Raw genomic sequence first — 17,226 nt, forward strand, 5'->3', positions numbered from 1 at the left:
ATTCCCCAAATCATCCAGTCACACATTTAGTATGTACAGTTTTTCATATGTCAATAATAACTTAGTAGTGTTTTTTAAAAAGTAATTTTACAAAGAATCATGAATGAATGAATGACTAGATGAGATCAAAGGTACTAAGCCCAGTTCTGGGCATCAGATTTTTCAGATGGTAACAGACTAAAGTATGCTTTAAAAAGGGTTATAAAAATGATCTATATTAAATTTCTTCAATCCTCTAAGAAAGAAAAGGTAAAATCACTGTCAAACCATCACAGTTTTTACCACTCAGATTTATGTTAAACTTTTTGACAGGATTTATTCTTATTTAGGGGCTTTTCACGTGGTGCAACTAGTAAAGAAGCTGCCTGCCAATGCTGGTTGTTAGATATTAAGAGACACAGGTTCCGCTGGGTCGGGAAGATCCCTTGGAGGAGGGCATGGCAATCCACGCCAGTATTTTTGCCTGGAGAATCTCATGGACAAAGGAGCTGGCAGGCTGCAGTCCACAGGGCTGCACAGAATCAGACACAACTTAAGCGACCTGACATGCACACACACATTCTTAATTAAGACTTGGTTTCATCCCCTATTAACCACTTTTGTGAATACATATAAAGTAAAATAGGCAAATGAAATAGTCTATTCCTCAAAATTTACACTGAGGATGTTTACTGTAACTAAGTTGCTAATGTCTATTGTATTTCCACATAATATAATCCCTGTTGAACACTAAGAATCTTCCTAGTAAAGCAGCATTTCTTAAAAACCAAAACAAAACAAGCCATAAAATATCTGAAAACCACTGGTACTGGTTCTTAACTTTCTTCTTAACGAATTAAAACTGCCTCCTATTTTCCCTTATCAACTTTATTGAATAATGGAGCAGATCTGCCTTTGATTTCTGCTTTGGGAATGTGGCTAAACACATGATTTCATTGCTTTTCCTATTCTCTCACCATAATCATTTTATTCCTAGCTGATAAAAGAGTGTTGTGTCATTTTTATGTCATGATTTTCTTACAAACCACTGACAATCTTCTGATGTTGGTATTTTTGCTGTTCAATCACGCACAACTAGGCTGGAGAACAGAGAGCATAGGACAACATGAGTGGAAGAATGCATTCCAGTTTCAAATGTGTTAAATGTTGTAATACACTAACTAAAAACTAAATCAAGGCTTCCACGATGGCTCAGCCTACCTGTGCAGGAGACAAGGGTTCCATCCCTGATCCAGAAAGATCCCAAATGCCACAGAGCAACGAAGGCCGTGTGCCACAACTATTGAGCCTGTGCTCTAGAACCCAGGAGCCACAACCACTGAAGCCGGTGTATCCTGGAGCCTATGCTCTACAACAAGAGGCCACCACAATGAAAAGTTTGCACACCCCAATAAGAGAGTAGCCCATGTTTGCTGAAACTACAGCAAAGTCCATGAAGCAACAAAGACCCAACATATCAAAAATATATAAATAAAAAGTTAAAAAACATTTGCAAAATGTGGGAATGGAAAATAAGAAAAGACAACTTAAAGGGACTTCCCTGGTGCCGCAATGGATAAGAATCCGCCTGCCAGTGCAGGGCACATGGGTTTCATCTCTAGTCTGGGAAGATTCCAATGCGACGGAGCAACTAAACTACTGAGTGGAGCAACCAAACCACTGAGCCCGAGAGCCCAACTACCAAGCCCACGTACTGCAACTACTGAAGCCCAACCTCTCTAGGGACCCTAAGCTTCAACTACTGAGCCTGCATGTCACTACTGAAGCCTGTGCATCTAGAGCCTATGCTCCACAACAAAAGCAGCAGCCAACACAACAAGTCCGTGCACCACAATGAAGAGCTCACCCCAACTAGAGAAAGCCCAAACAGAGCAACTAAGAACCAAGTGAATTATAAATAAATAAATATATAAACACACACACACACACAAACAACACGAAAAAAGACAACTTGAGGATATAAATCAATGTGTAAGGTGATTATTTTCTGTAATTCCTGAAAAGGGAACTAGAGTTATGTGAAGGAATTACAGACAGCCATTAGAATTCAAAGAAATTACTTGACCAAATTTGGGCTGTTTAATAACAAAATGACTAGCCTTTCTGAGACTTGTTAATAATTCCATTCCATAAACAGAACCTTACAGAACGGATTTCTGAATGATGCAGCAGGATAGTTCGGTTACTGTGAAAGCAAAAGTGTGAAAGCATTAGCTGCTCAGTCGTGTCTGAGACCTTCAGACCCCACACCAAGTTCCTCTGTCCATGGGATTCTCCCGGCAAAAATACTGCAGTGGGTTACCATTCCCTTCTCCAAGGGATCTTTCCGACCCAGGGACTGAACTCAGGTCTCCCATACTGTAGGCAGATTCATTACCATCTAAGCCACCAGGGAAGCCCCTAGAAACTGCAAGTGTATTTAAATTCCTTAACTTGTTCCAGCACCTTTGTAGAATATGACAACTACATTCTCTCTGGAGCAAACATTAAATAATTGCTGAAAATGAAATGAAAAAGTGATACAGTAAGAGACATATATAGAAGCTTCTTCAACTGTATGGGTAATGCTTACTTCATAAATTAAATGGTGTTAACATAGATAAACAAACACATGAGATAATAGAATGAAAAAAGAAAGGACTATGTGTCTTCACCAAAAATGGGAAGAGAAGATACAAAACAGTAAGCAATTTAGCATTCACTCACCTATTATTTGAATTTTAAAAGCAGGTAAGACCATTATCCTCATTTTACAAATTAAAAGAACAAACTGACAAGGGTTAACAACTTGCTCACAATGATTCAGGAAATAACACTGTTTCAAGCATGCATTCAGGGACAGTCTAATAGACAAATTCATGACCAACTATTTAATATTAAGCCCTGTACCAACTGCTTTACATCAGTTACTAGTTAACTCTTCTAATAATCCTTTTCAATAACCCTTTTAAAAACCCTATGAGGTAGGTACCATTTACTAGCCTCACTTTATGGAAGAGACAAGGGAGCACAAGGAAGTAAAGTAACACGCCCAAGGTAATATATCCAGCTTGAGTTCATAACACCACCATCCCAGCCCAAAACTAAGGCCTTACTATGGATCAAGGGTCCAGCTCTTCGCATCAACAGAAATTGAATCATTTCAGACAGGAATATAAATTCTGTACAAATGTCTTAAGCAATACACAAAATTCACTTATAAAAGTCAATTTTGAAGTGAAAAGTGATACACTTTTCACTCTTTTACCTTAAAAATATCTAATCTGCAACTTACAGTAAAATTATGTTTCTGGTCAAAACTAGTAATATTTTAAAAGCTTAAAAACAAACATATCTGAATGTTGAGTGGCATAAAAAACACTATCAACAGTTAACAACCAGAGAGTTATCTTCATAGGCTACAGTATGACCTATGCAAGCAGTTGTTAAGTATTGACAGTCATGTTAGTATAGGCTATTTATAAAACATTTGCTGACAAAATTACTGTTTTTTAAAAAACGTGAGTTCCCCAAAGCAATAAGCAAGTTATCTATCAAAGACTTAAGATGATAACCACCCAAGGACGGTTCAGTTACAGTCCTCCTTTCATACCATAAACCCAGATCTGCTTTTAATATAATGAAAAATACGCAGTGCTAACTAAAACCAGTAAGACACTGTAACAATGATGTAGTGGCACAATATATACCGAAAATACCTGAAAGGAAAAAAAAACAAAAAACAAAATCCTGGGTATAAGAGGGGAATATGCACATACATAATTATCAAGAGACCTTACATACTTTTCAGAGTCAAAAAAGCTAGTCAACAACTGGCTTGTGAATAAACTAAGCACATTCAAACTCAAAATGTAAATATTTTTACAATGCATAAACTCAACTGAATGAAAAAAAATGACTAAATCATTTTTTAAAAAATGACTAAATAAAACACTAAGAAATGTAGAAAAACCACTCACTATTCTAAATAAGGAAAATAAACCACAGAGAATAGATTCATTCACAACCAATTTCAAAATCTAGAGGAAATGATTTCCTCTCAAACTATTTACCAAAATTCACCCAAAAGAAAAACATCACACTTGAATATTTCAGTTACCATAGATGCAACTGAAAGAAACTTAACCAGCTGATTTTACAGCAAAACTCTATGGAACCTTTCAAGAACAGAGGATTAGAATATTATTTCAGATCACAGAAAGAGATGAAAAGCTCTTTATAAGAGTAACAAAGCACAACAGAAAAGTATCAAAAAAGAAAAGCAGGCAATGATGCTTATAAATAAGCATCATTTAATATAATAAGTAATATATAATTATATAAATAATATTATATTAAATATATTATTATATAATATAATACAATATAATAATACATATAATAATATAGATATTATAATAATATATAATATAGAAATAATTTCTAAGCTTATAAATATAAGAAAATATTAGCCATGAGGATTCTACAATGTATACACTTTGAAAAAGTAGAATTTATTATATAAAAGTGCTAGGGTAATTCGATATTAGACAATGTGTAAAAGTATTTCTATTAACAAATTGAAAAACAACAACAACAACAAAACCCCCCCCCCACCACAGGATCACACCAATAGACTTAGTACAACCTGGTGGCTCAGACAGTAAAGAATCTGTCTGTGATGCAGGAGACCCAGGTTCCATCTCTGGGTTGGGAAGATCCTTTGGAGAAGGGAAATGGTAACCCACTTCAGTAATCTTTCCTAGAGAATTCTACAGACAGAGGAGTCTGGTGTGCTACAGTCCATGGGGTCGAAAAGAGTTGGACAACTGAGCTACTTTGACTTTCACTTTTCACAACCAAACTACATCCTGAAAATCATGGTGATTTACAAGTCTTCAAAATATAAATAGAAACAAAAAATTCTCAAATAATACAATATTAAAAAGAAAAATATTTAAATGATAATTTATCAAAAACCAATAAAAACTATTCTAAATCCACTTCTATTAAACTTATGACCAAAACATGAGTCTGCAATCACCATAATTCAATAAATACAGCATGGCAATAAAATTAAATGATGGGTATTAAGTTTGGGAAAAAGATCAATACTCCTGCCTTTACTTTGCTAAAAACTCCTATAAAATCTAACCTGTTCTATTTATCCAATGACCGTGATAATATAGCTGGCGATGAGATACATTACACATGCATTTATTTTGCACCTGAGCCTTAAAATACAGAGCAACAAGAGAGAAATATGGGAGAACAAGATGAAAAAAGATTTTAATATACCTCTCTCCTTAGGGACATCAAGCAGATTAGATACGCCAAGATAGAGAATAACAAAATAACTTTAAACTGTCAGCACAAAAAAATACTCCTAAAACTAGTCTTGACACAGAATATAAGTGAGGCTTTAATAAACTGCAAAGAGTCAACATTTTATAGACTGTGCTTTCTGATCACAATGCAAAAAAGGTATGCCTTATAAAAAATAAGTCAAAGGCAAGATCAATGAAATAAGTAATTGATAGATCGACTTAATTAAAATTAAAAACTTCTGCTTTCCCAAAGACAGTTCAAAGAATGAGAAAAGCCGCAAATTATTTGCAAAAGACACATTCATTTAAGTGCTGTTAACCAGTATAATTTACCAATTAAAAAAAAAAAAACTCTTTAAACTTAACAATAAACGAGTAAAAATATCTGGACACCTCAACAAAAAAAAGAAATATAGATGCAAGTAAGCACTTGAAAACATGCTTAACTTCATACATTATTATAGACCTGGAAATTAAAATGCACCACACACCTATTAAAATGCAAAAAACTTAAAAAATTTAAAAAACCCTAAAAACACCAATAATATCAAACTGTTATGGGGCAGCAGGAAAGCTCATTCACTGCTAATGAGAGGTCAAAATGGTACAGTCACATTGGAAGACAGTTCAGCAGCTTCTTATAAAAGTAAATACACTCCTGGGACTTTCCTGGTGGTCCAGTGGTTAAGAATCCCCCTTGCAGAGATGCAGGGAAGGTGGGCTTGATTCCTGGTCTGGGAACTAAGATTCCACATGTTGTGGAGGAACTAAGGCCTCAAACTGCAACTACTGAAGCCCATGCATTCTAGAGCACTCATGGACACAGTTACTGAGCCTGAGCGCTGCAGCTACTGAAACCCATGCACTCTGGAGCTCACACACAACTACTAAGCCCACACATCACAACTAGAGTTCATGTGCCACAACAAAAGATCCTGCACGCCACAACTATGACCTGATGCAGCTAGATAAATTTTATTTTTTTAATTTATAACAGTAAATATACTCTTACTATATGAGAAAAGGGCAAGAGAGGATGAGATGGTTGGATGGCATTACTGACTGAATGGACATGAGACTGAGCAAACTCCAGGAGATAATGAAGGACATGGAAGCCTGGCATGCTGCAGTCCACGAGACCACAAACAGTTGGGACATGACAGAGACTGAAAAACATATGAAGAAGCAATCATGCTCTGTGACATTTACCCAAATGAGTTGAAAACTTTTCCATACAATTATCTGTACATAATATTTGTAGCAGCTTTATTCATAATTGCTAAAACCTGGAAGCAACCAAGATGTCTTTTAATAGATGAATGGACAAACAAATTGTGGCATGCAACGGTTGTGGAGGTGGGAAGAGAGATGAAGAGGAATAGCACAGAGGATTTTTAGGACAGTGAAACTATCCTGTATGACATTACTGTGTGGAATACATGTCACTAAACATTTGCCAAAACTGATAGAATGCATAACACCAAGAGTGACCCTAATACAAACCGGACTTTGGGTGATAATACACTGTAGGTACACCAACTGCAGTAATGTACCACTCTGGTAAGAGATGCTGATAGTAGAGAAGGTTGTATGTTTGTGAGATTCCTTACTTTGCACTCAATTTAAGATTTCTCTAAAAAAACAGCAGGCAATTTGAACAACAACAAATCCTACATCTAGAAGCTGAAAAAAAAAACACCACTTACTACCTAGTAAACAGAGATTTGATTCACCTAGTATATCAAATGAGGAAAACAGAAAACAAGATATTGAGAGGTGAATAACAACAAAACCCTTTTACATCAAAATTTAATAGAAATTGAATACTTACTTGTTGCCCCTACTCAAAAAAAAGAAAAAAAGAAAAAAAAAAAGGGACAATGATGGCTATTATGATCTCTAATTGTATGCTAAATAATTATTAAACCTCTGTAACATAAACATCTGGAAGAGTCCAATAACTGCTAAGAAAATTGAAATGGTAACACCAAACCTTTACCTTCAAAAAGTACTAGATCCAAAATCAACCTTAAAAGTTTTTGGACAGCAAAGGAAACCATCCACAAATTGAAAAAACAACCTACTGAATAGAAACTATTTGCAAATGATATGACTGATAAGGTTAATATCCAAAATATAAATAGCTTATACAACTCAACACCAAAAAACCCCCCAAACAACCCAATTAAAAAATGGGCACAAGACCTAAACAGACATTTTTCAAAGGAGGAAAAGCGGTAGGCCCACAGACACATGAAGAGAGATGTTTGACATCATTAAATGACCATTAAGGAAATGCAAATGAAAATTACAGTGAGATAGCACCTCACACACCTGTTAGAACAGCTATCATTGAAAAGAACGCAAATAACAAATGCTGGCAAGGATGTACACAAAACAGAACCCTCATAAACGCTGGAGGGAACGTAAGCTGGAACAACCACTGTGGACACCAGCATGGAGACTTCTCAAAAACTAAAAACAGAACTACCCTATGACCCAGTAAGTCCACTCCTGGGGAAATAAAAACATTAATTTGAAAAAATACATGCACCCAAATGTTCACAGTAGAATTATTTACAATTGTCAGGGCAAGGAAGGAACCTAAGGGGTCTATCAACAATGAAAGGATAAAGAAAAGGTGGTACACACATACACACATCCCTAAGGGGTCTATCAACAGATGAATGGATAAAGGTGGTAAACACATATGCGCGCGTGTGCGCACACACACACACACACACACACCCACCCACCCACCCCCACACACACACCCCCACACACACCTGTGCATGCACAAACAATGGGATACTATTCAGAAAACCACTAGATCATTTAGGTATGACCTAAATCAAATTCCTTACGATTATACAGTGGAAGTAACAAATAGATTCAAGGGATTAGACCTGATAAGAGTGCCTGAAGAACTATGGACTGAGGTTCGTCACACTGTATAGGAGACAGGGATCAAGACCATGCCCAAGTAAAAGAAATGCAAAAAGGCAAAATGGTTGTCTGAGGTGGCCTTACAAACAGCTGAGAAAAGAAGAGAAGGTAAAGGCAAAGGAGAAAAGGAAAGATATACCCATCTGAATGCAGAGTTTGAAAAAATAGCACGGAGCAATAAGAAAGCCCTCCTCAGTGATCACTGCAAAGAAACAGAGGAAAACAATAGAATGGGAAATACTAAACATCTCTTCAACAAAATTAGATATACCAAGGGAACATTTCATGCAAGGATGGATACAATAAAGAACAGAAACGGTATGAACCTAACAGAAGCAGAAGATTGAAAAGGTGGCAAGAATACACAGAACTATTCAAAAAAGATCCTCATGACTCAAATAAACACGATGGTGTGACCACTCACCTAGAGCCAGACATCCTGGAATGTGAATTCAAGTGGGCCTTAGGAAGCATCACTATGAACAAAGCTATTGGAGGTGATGGAATTCCAGTTGAGCTATTTCAAATCCTGAAAGATGATGCTGTGAAAGTGCTGCACTCAATATGTCAGCAAATTTGGAAAACTCAGCAGTGGCCACAGGACTGCAAAAGGTCAGTTTTCATTCCAATCCCAAAGAAAGGTTCATTTCATTCCAATGCCAAAGAATGTTCAAACTACTGCACAATTGCACTTATCTCACACTCCAGCCAAGTAATGCTCAAAATTCTCCAAGCCAGGCTTCAGCAATACGTGAACCATGAACTTCCAGATGTTCAAGCTGGATTTAGAAAAGGCAGAGGAACCAGAGATCAAATTGCCAACATCCGCTGGATCATCGAAAAAGCAAGAGAATTCCAGAAAAACATCTACTTCTGCTTTATTGATTACACCAAAGCCTTTGACTCTGGAAAATTCTTCAAGAGATGGGAATACCAGAGCACCTTACCTGTCTCCTGAAAAATCTGTATGCAGGTCAAGAAGCAACATTTAGAACAAGACATGGAACAACAAACTGGTTCCAAATTGGGAAAAGGAGCATGTTAAGGCTGTATACTGTCACCCTGCTTACTTTGCTTATATACAGGGTACATCATGTGAAATACTGGGCTGGATGAAGCACAACCTGGAATCGAAATTGCTGGGGAAAATATCAATAACCTCAGAAACGCAGATGATACCACTCTTAGGGCAGAAAGCAAAGAAGAAATGAAGAGCCTCTTGATGAAGGTGAAAGGAGAGAGTGAAAAAGTTGGCTTAAAATTCAACATTCAAAAAACTTAAGATCATGGCATCCGGTCCCATCACTTCAATGGCAAATAGATGGAGAAACACTGTAAACAATAAAAGACATTATTTTGGGCTCCAAAATTACTTGTAGATGGTGACTGCAGCCATGAAATTAAAACATGCTTGCTCCTTGGAAGAAAAGCTATGGCAAACCTAGACAGCATATTAAAAAGCAGAGATATTACTTTGCCAGCAAAGGTCATCTAGTCAAAGCTATGTATGCTTTTTCCAGTAGTCATGTATGGAGGTGAGAGTTGGACTATAAAGAAAGCTGAGCGCTGAAGAATTGATGCTTCTGAACTGTGGTGTTGGAGAAGACTCTTGAGAGTCCCTTGGACTGCAAGGAGATCCAACCAGTCCATCCTAAAGGAGATCAGTCCTGAGTGTTCATTGGAAGGACTCATGTTGAAGCTGAAACTCCAATACTTTGGCCACCTGATACCAAGAGGTGACTCATTTGAAAAGACCCTGATGCTGGGAAACATTGAAGGCTGGAGAAGAAGGGGACAACAGAGGATGAGATGGTTGGATGTTATCACTGACTCAGTGGACATGAGTTTGAGCAAGCTCTGCAAGTTGGAGACTTCCAGGACAGGGAAGCCTGGTATGCTGCATTCCATGGGGTCGCAAAGAGTCAGACACGACTGAGTGACTGAACTGAACTGAAAGGAATTTTGAACTAGTTCTTCATGTTTTGGAACAGAAAGTGTGATTGCATCAAACTAAAAAGCTTCTGCACAGTAAAGAAAACAGCGAAAAAATAATCTTTGCAGTGCGAGAAAATGTTTGCAAACCATATAACTGATACAGGTTAATAGCCACAATACATAAGAAACTCCTACAAATAAATATCAAGAAATCGCAAATAATCCAATTAAAGGATGGGTGAAAAAGGCATACAAATGACCATAAGGTACATTAGATACTCAACATCACTAATCAGAGAAACACAAATTAAAACCATAATGAGATATCACTTCACACCTGTCAGGATAGCTGTTATCAAAAAACCAAGAAATAACAAACGCTGGCAAGGGTGTGCAGAAATTGGAACCCCAGTATACCGGTGGTAGAAAGTAAGCTGTATAGCCACAATGGAAAATGGTATGGAAGTTTCTTATAAAATTGCACTTAAGCATCATATATAGTAGCTAAGATATGGAAATAATCTAACTGTCCATGGAATAATTAATGGATAAAGAAGATATATATAAAATACACATACACACAAAGCAAAGCAATTTAGCCATAAAAATGAAATGAATGAAGTTTTGCCACCTGCAACAACATGGATGGACTTTGAAGGCTAAGTGAAATAAGCCAGAGAAAGACGAGTATTATATAATCTCACTTACAAGTAGATTGTAAAAAAAACAAAAAACCCAAGCTTACAGGAAGAGAGAACAGATTGATGGCTGCCATAGAGGAGGGTGGCTTGGGAGGTGAGAGAAATGGGTGAAGTGGTGAAGAGGGTCAAAATGTACAAATTTTAGCTATAAAACAAGGAAATCATGGGAGATAAAATGTACAGCATGGTGAGTATAGTTAGTAATACTGTATTATGTCTTTGAAAGTTGCTTGGAGTAAGTCTTAAAATTCCACCTCACAAGAAAAAAAACAACGTTAGTATGTTAACTAAATTTATTTGTAGTAATCATTTTACAATGTATACAAGTACCATACCAAACCACTGCATTTACACCTGAAACTAATATAATGTTTTATGTCAATTATGCTTAATGAAAACATACAGCTTTCCCCAATATTTACATGTCTTAGGACATATACCCTAGTGAGCACCTACTGCTGCTGCTGCTGCTGCTAAGTCGTGTCCGACTCTGTGCAACCCCATGGACGGCAGCCCACCAGGCTCCCCCATCCCTGGGATTCTCCAGGCAAGAACACTGGAGTGGGTTGCCATTTCCTTCTCCAATGCATGAAAGTGAAAAGTGAAAGTGAAGTCGCTCAGTCATGTCCAATTCCTAGCGACCCCATGGACTGCAGCCCACCAGGCCCCTCCGTCCATGGGATTTTCCAGGCAAGAGTACTGGAGTGGGGTGCCATTGCCTTCTCTGAAAGTGAGCACCTATTAGGGAGGGTAAACTGGAGTAAAGATGAAGTGAAAGTCGCTCATTCATTTGCAACACCACGGACTGTGCAGTCAATGGAATTCTCCAGGCCAGAATACTGGAATGGGTTGTCATTCCCTTCTCCAGGGGATCTTCCCAAACCAGGGATCGGACCCAGGTCTCACACTGCGGGCGAATTCTTTACCAGCTGAGCCACCAGGGAAGCCCAAAGATGAAGAACAAAGGGAAAAAATATGAGGGAGCCTGCATCGATCAACAATAATGACCATAGTCTGAAAACTGTAAGTAGCTCAAATTTATGTACCAGAAATCTAAAAAGAATAAAAAAACAACAAGTTTTCAAATAAACACATTCTATTTCTGGACAGGAAAACTTAATTGAAAAACATGAAATGTTAGTTCTCTTAAAATGGAAGAATTAAATTTAATTCCAGATAAAAACACAACTTTGCCTTTTAAGCATCTCTCTGTTTATGTATTTATAGATTATTTTCGGCAGGGACAGGGAAATGTACATGCTAGTATCTGAAAATAGCAAAGGAAATAATGAAAAGAGAAACCATGAACAACTTGTCTTATTAAATATGAAATCTACTCTAAGTTTCCCTGGTGGCTCAGTGGTATACAATCCATCTGCCACAGTAGGAGACACAGGTTCAATCTTAAGAGTCCCTGGAGATGGAAATGGCACCTAACTCCAATTATTAAAATAACTTTTTTTTTTAACCAACTTTTAACTGAATGATGATTGCTTTATAGGATTGTGTTGGTGCCTGTCAACACTCCAGTATTCTTGCCTTGGAAAACCCATGGACAGAGGAGCCTAACTGATATGAGTCCAGGGGTCAACAGTCAGGCATGAGTTGGGTGACTAAACAACAATAATCAGGAAAAGGTGTAATACTGCATTAGAAATAGAGTGAAAAAGAAAACCCAGAAACAGATGTCGGAATATGTGAGAGTTTAATATATGAAAAAGAAAGCTATTTCAATCAAGTGAGAAAAATAAAGGTTTGACACACAATTGAAACAACCAAAATATTAATCATGGTGGTTTCCTCATGGAAAAAGAAACTTAAGGTAATTTACTTTCTTCTGTTTAACTTATGTTTGCTTCATTTTCCTCCCAGTGAGCCCACATTTAAATAAGCAAGAAAAACAAGATGCTACCATTAGTCAAAACCAAAAAGACATACAATGAAAAAATACCAAGTAGATATTTTATAACCATTCAACTTTTAGAGCTTTTAAAAAAGATATGTTTAGTATATTTAAATACAGTTCACAATTAAACATCTTTCCCCCCAAATTTAGCATACTTGCAATTAATTCACAGCTTTCTGAATTTTCTCAACTATATGAGAATGACAACTACCTCTCAGGACTACTGTTTTGATTAAATGAGATTACACACATAAACTTCATAGAGCTTTTAGGGGGGAAAAACACCAGAAAACGCTTGGAGGTTAAAGAATAGAGCTATTATCAATAACCATAAAATGGCCATCTTTAAGTGAGGCCTCAGGCTTACATTATTTTTCTAAACACCATGAAATGTATGAGAAGAGCATTCGAAACATTAGCAAAAAGAACTAGAATATTACTATCTTAAAATTAAGTACTGAGGGAGAAAAGAAATGCCATACAGCAATGTCATTCTCTCCTTTCCTAAGGAAAATCAAGCAACTTTTGTCTTTCTGATTCTGTGTTAAGGAAGATAGAAGCAAAGAAGTATTTTAAACAACTAAATATCAGAAAAAATCTACATCAAATTTACAATAATAGACAAAAGTATACAAATTTTTTTACAAAGGAGTACGTTCTAATGTAATGCTTAATTGAAAATTATCAATTACTGTATACCTGTTTCCATTCTAATTGTGATGGGGAGAATTCAAATACTGTAAAAATTGATTTATATTTGATTCCTGTATCTCTTATTACCCCTTCATGGATTACAGCCTAGCCATGGCGAAGGGGATTGGGTAACTCAATAAAAGCTCTGAGCCATACCCTACAGGGTTACCCAAGACTGATAAGTCATAGTGAAGAGTTCTAACAAAACGAGGAACAGCAAATCACTCCAGTATTCTTGACAGGAGAACCCCACGAATAGTATGAAAAGGCAAAATGACATGATACTGGAAGATGAGCCCCCTATGTCAAGAAGGTGTACAATATGCTACTGGAGAAGAGCAATAAACAGCGCCAGAAAGAATGAAACAGTTGTGCCAAAGAGAAAAACAACCCTCAGTTGTGGATGTGTCTGGTGTTGAAAATAAAGTCCGATGCTGTAAAAAAAAAAAAAAAAAATACTCCATAGGAAACAGGAATGTTAGGTCCATGAATCAAGGCAAATTGCAAGTGGTCAAACAGGAGATGGCCAATAGTGAGCACTAACATTTTATGAATCAGTGAACCAAAACTGATGGCAATGGCTGAGTTCAATTCAGATGACTACTGTATCTACTACTGTGGGCAAGAATCCCATAGAAGAAATGAAGTAGCCCTCATAGTCAACAAAAGAATCAAAATGCAGCATTTGGGTAAAATCTTAATAACAACAGAATCAACTCCATTCATCTCCAAGGCAAACCATTCAATGTCACAGCATGTCTATGTGCCAACCACTAATACCAAAGAAGTTGAAGATAACTGGTTAATTTAGAACACCTTCTAGAAATACTGTTAAAAAGAAAAAGTAGTTTTCATCATAGGGGGTTGGAAAGTAAAAGTAAAAAGTCAAGAGATACTCAGAATAACAGGCAAGTGTGGACTCGGAGTACAAAATGAAGCAGGGCAAAGGCTAACAAGAGTTTTGTCAAGAGAACACGCTGGTCATAGCCAACATTTCAACAGCCCAAGAAATAACTCTATACATAAACATCATCAGATGGCCAATACCAAAATCAGAGTGATTATATTATTTGTAGTCCAAGATGGAGAAGCTCTACACAGTCAGCAAAAACAAGACCTGGAGCTGACTATGGCTCAGCAAAATTCAGGCTTACATGGAAGAAAGTAGGGAAAACCACTAGACCATTCAGATATGACCTAAATCAAATTCCTTATGATTATACAGGGAAGTGACAAAAAGTTAATGGGTTAGATCTCACAGACAAGAGTGCCTAAAGAACTATGGATGGAGGTGTAACACTGTATAGGATGCAGTGATCAAAACCATACCCAAGAAAAAGAAACGCAAGAAGGCAAAGTGGTTATCTGAGGAAGCTTTACAAATCTGAGGAAAGAAGAGAAGCAAAAGGCAAGGGAGAAAGGTAAAGGTATGCCAAACTGAGCATAGAGTTCCAGAGAACAGCAAGGAGAGATAAGAAGGCCTTCTTAGATGGGCACGATGAAGGACAGAAATGATTAAGGACCTAACAGAAGCAGAAGAGATTAAAAGGAGGCAACAACACAGAAAAACTATACATATATATAAAAGGTCTTATTGAGCCAGATATCTATGATGATTTAAAAAAATCTAGATGATCTAGGTGGTCACTCACCTAGAGCCAGATATCCTGGAGTGTGAAATCAAGTGGGCTTTAAGACGCACTACTACAACAAAGCTAGTGGAGGTGACAGAATTCCAACTGAGTTATTTAAAATCCTAAAAGATGATGCTGTTCAAGTACCACACTCAATATGCCGGCAATTTGAAAAACTCAGCAGTGACCACAGACAGTTCTGGAAAAGGTCAATTTTCATTCCAATCCCAAATAAAGACAACACCAAAGAATATTCAGACCAACGAACAATTGCGCTCATTTCACATGCCCGCAAGGTGATGCTTAAATCCCTTCAAGCTAAGCATCAGCAGTGCGTGAACCGAGTATTTCCAGATGTACAAGCTGGGTTTAAAAAAGGCAGAGGAACCACAGATCAAATTGCGAAGTTTCACTGGTCATGAAGAAAGCAGAGAAATTCTGGAAAAATATCTACTTCTGTTTCATGTGCTGCTCGTGCTAAGTTGCTTCAGTCGTGTCCAACTCTTTGCGACCCCATGGACGGTAACCTGTCAGACTCCTCTGTCCGTGAGATTCTCCAGGCACGCGTATTGGAGTGGGTTGCCATTTCCTTCTCCAACTTTTGTTTCACTGACTTAGACTGTGGGGACCACAACAAACTGTGGAAAATTCTTAAAAGAGATGGGAATAGAGACCACCTTACCTGTCTCCTGAGAACCTATATGTAGGTCAGGAAGCAACAGTCGACATGGAACAATGGACTGGTTCCAAATTGGGAAAGGACAACAAGGCTGTATATTGTCACCCTGCTTATTTAACTTACATGCAGAGTAAGTACATCATGCAAAATGCCAGACTGGATGAATCTCAAGCTAGAATCAAGATTGCTGGGAGTAATAATACCAACAACCTCAGATACGCAGATGATTCCACTCTTAACGGCAGAATGTGAAGAGGAACTAAAGAACCTCTTGACAAAAGTGAAAGGAGAGCGAAAAAGCTGGCTTAAAACTCAACATTCAAAAAACTAAGATCATGGCATCTGGTTCCATCACTTCATGGCCAACAGAAAGGGAAAAAGTGAGAACAGTGACAGACTACTTTCTTGGGCTTCAAAATCACTGCACATGGTGACTGCAGTCATGAAATTAAGACGCTTAGTTCCTTGGAAGGAAAGCTATGACAAACCTAGACAGTGTATTAAAAAGCAGACATCACTTTGCCAACAAAGGTCGGCAGAGTCACAGCTATGGTGTTTCCAGTAGTCATGTACAGATGTTAGACTTGGATCATTAAGAAGGCTGAGCCTGAAGAATTGATGCTTTCTAATTGTGGTGCTGGAGAAGATTCTTGAGAATCCCTTAGACTGCAAGGAGTTCTGGCTAGTCACTTCTAAAGGAAATCAATCCTGCATATTCATTGGAAGGAGTGATGCTGAAGCTTAAGCTCCAATACTGTGGCCACTTGATGCTAACAGCCAACTGACTGGAAAGGACCCTGATGCTAGAAAAGATTGAGGACAAAAGGAGAAGGGGACAACAGAGGATGAGATGGTCAGACAGTTGTCACTGATTCAGTGGACATGAATTTGAGTAAACTCTGAGATAGTGGAGGACAGTGGAACCTGATGAGTTGCAGTCCAGGGGGTTGCAAAGAGCTGAACACAATTTACTGACTGAACAACAACAATCTCTCATTAAGTCCCAGGAAAATTATTTTTTAAAATAAATCATTCAAATAATTTTTCAACCTTTGCCACAGAAAAGAAAGGAAAAGGGTTCAACTGAGTAGATGATCTCTAAAACAGAATAAGGATTAGTCTTTCCTGGTAGTCCAGTGGTTAAGAATCTGCCTGCCAGTGCAGGGGACATAGCTTTGATCCCTGATCAGGGAAAATTCCACATACCTTGGGACAACTAAGCTGGTGTATCTCAACTACTGAGTCGGTGCTATACCACCCATGCTTTGTAACAAGAGAAGCCACCACAACAAGAAGCCCATGGACCACAACTAGAGAGCAGCCCTCACACGCCACAAGCAGAAAAAGTACATGCACAACAAAGACGACTCAGCAGAGCCAAAAGTAAATAATAAATAACATTTAAAATACAAACAATCAATGTAGC

General features: G+C 37.6%; 1 protein-coding gene across 5 annotated transcripts in view; it reads right to left on the reverse strand.

Moving 5' to 3' along the window:
* Positions 1-17,226, reverse strand: part of PRPF40A (pre-mRNA processing factor 40 homolog A) — a 58,353-nt gene that overhangs the window by 23,941 nt on the left and 17,186 nt on the right. The gene's annotated exons all lie outside the window — the stretch shown is intronic.

This window comes from Muntiacus reevesi, chromosome 3 (genome assembly GCF_963930625.1).
Source record: "Muntiacus reevesi chromosome 3, mMunRee1.1, whole genome shotgun sequence".
Lineage (NCBI taxonomy): Eukaryota > Metazoa > Chordata > Mammalia > Artiodactyla > Cervidae > Muntiacus > Muntiacus reevesi.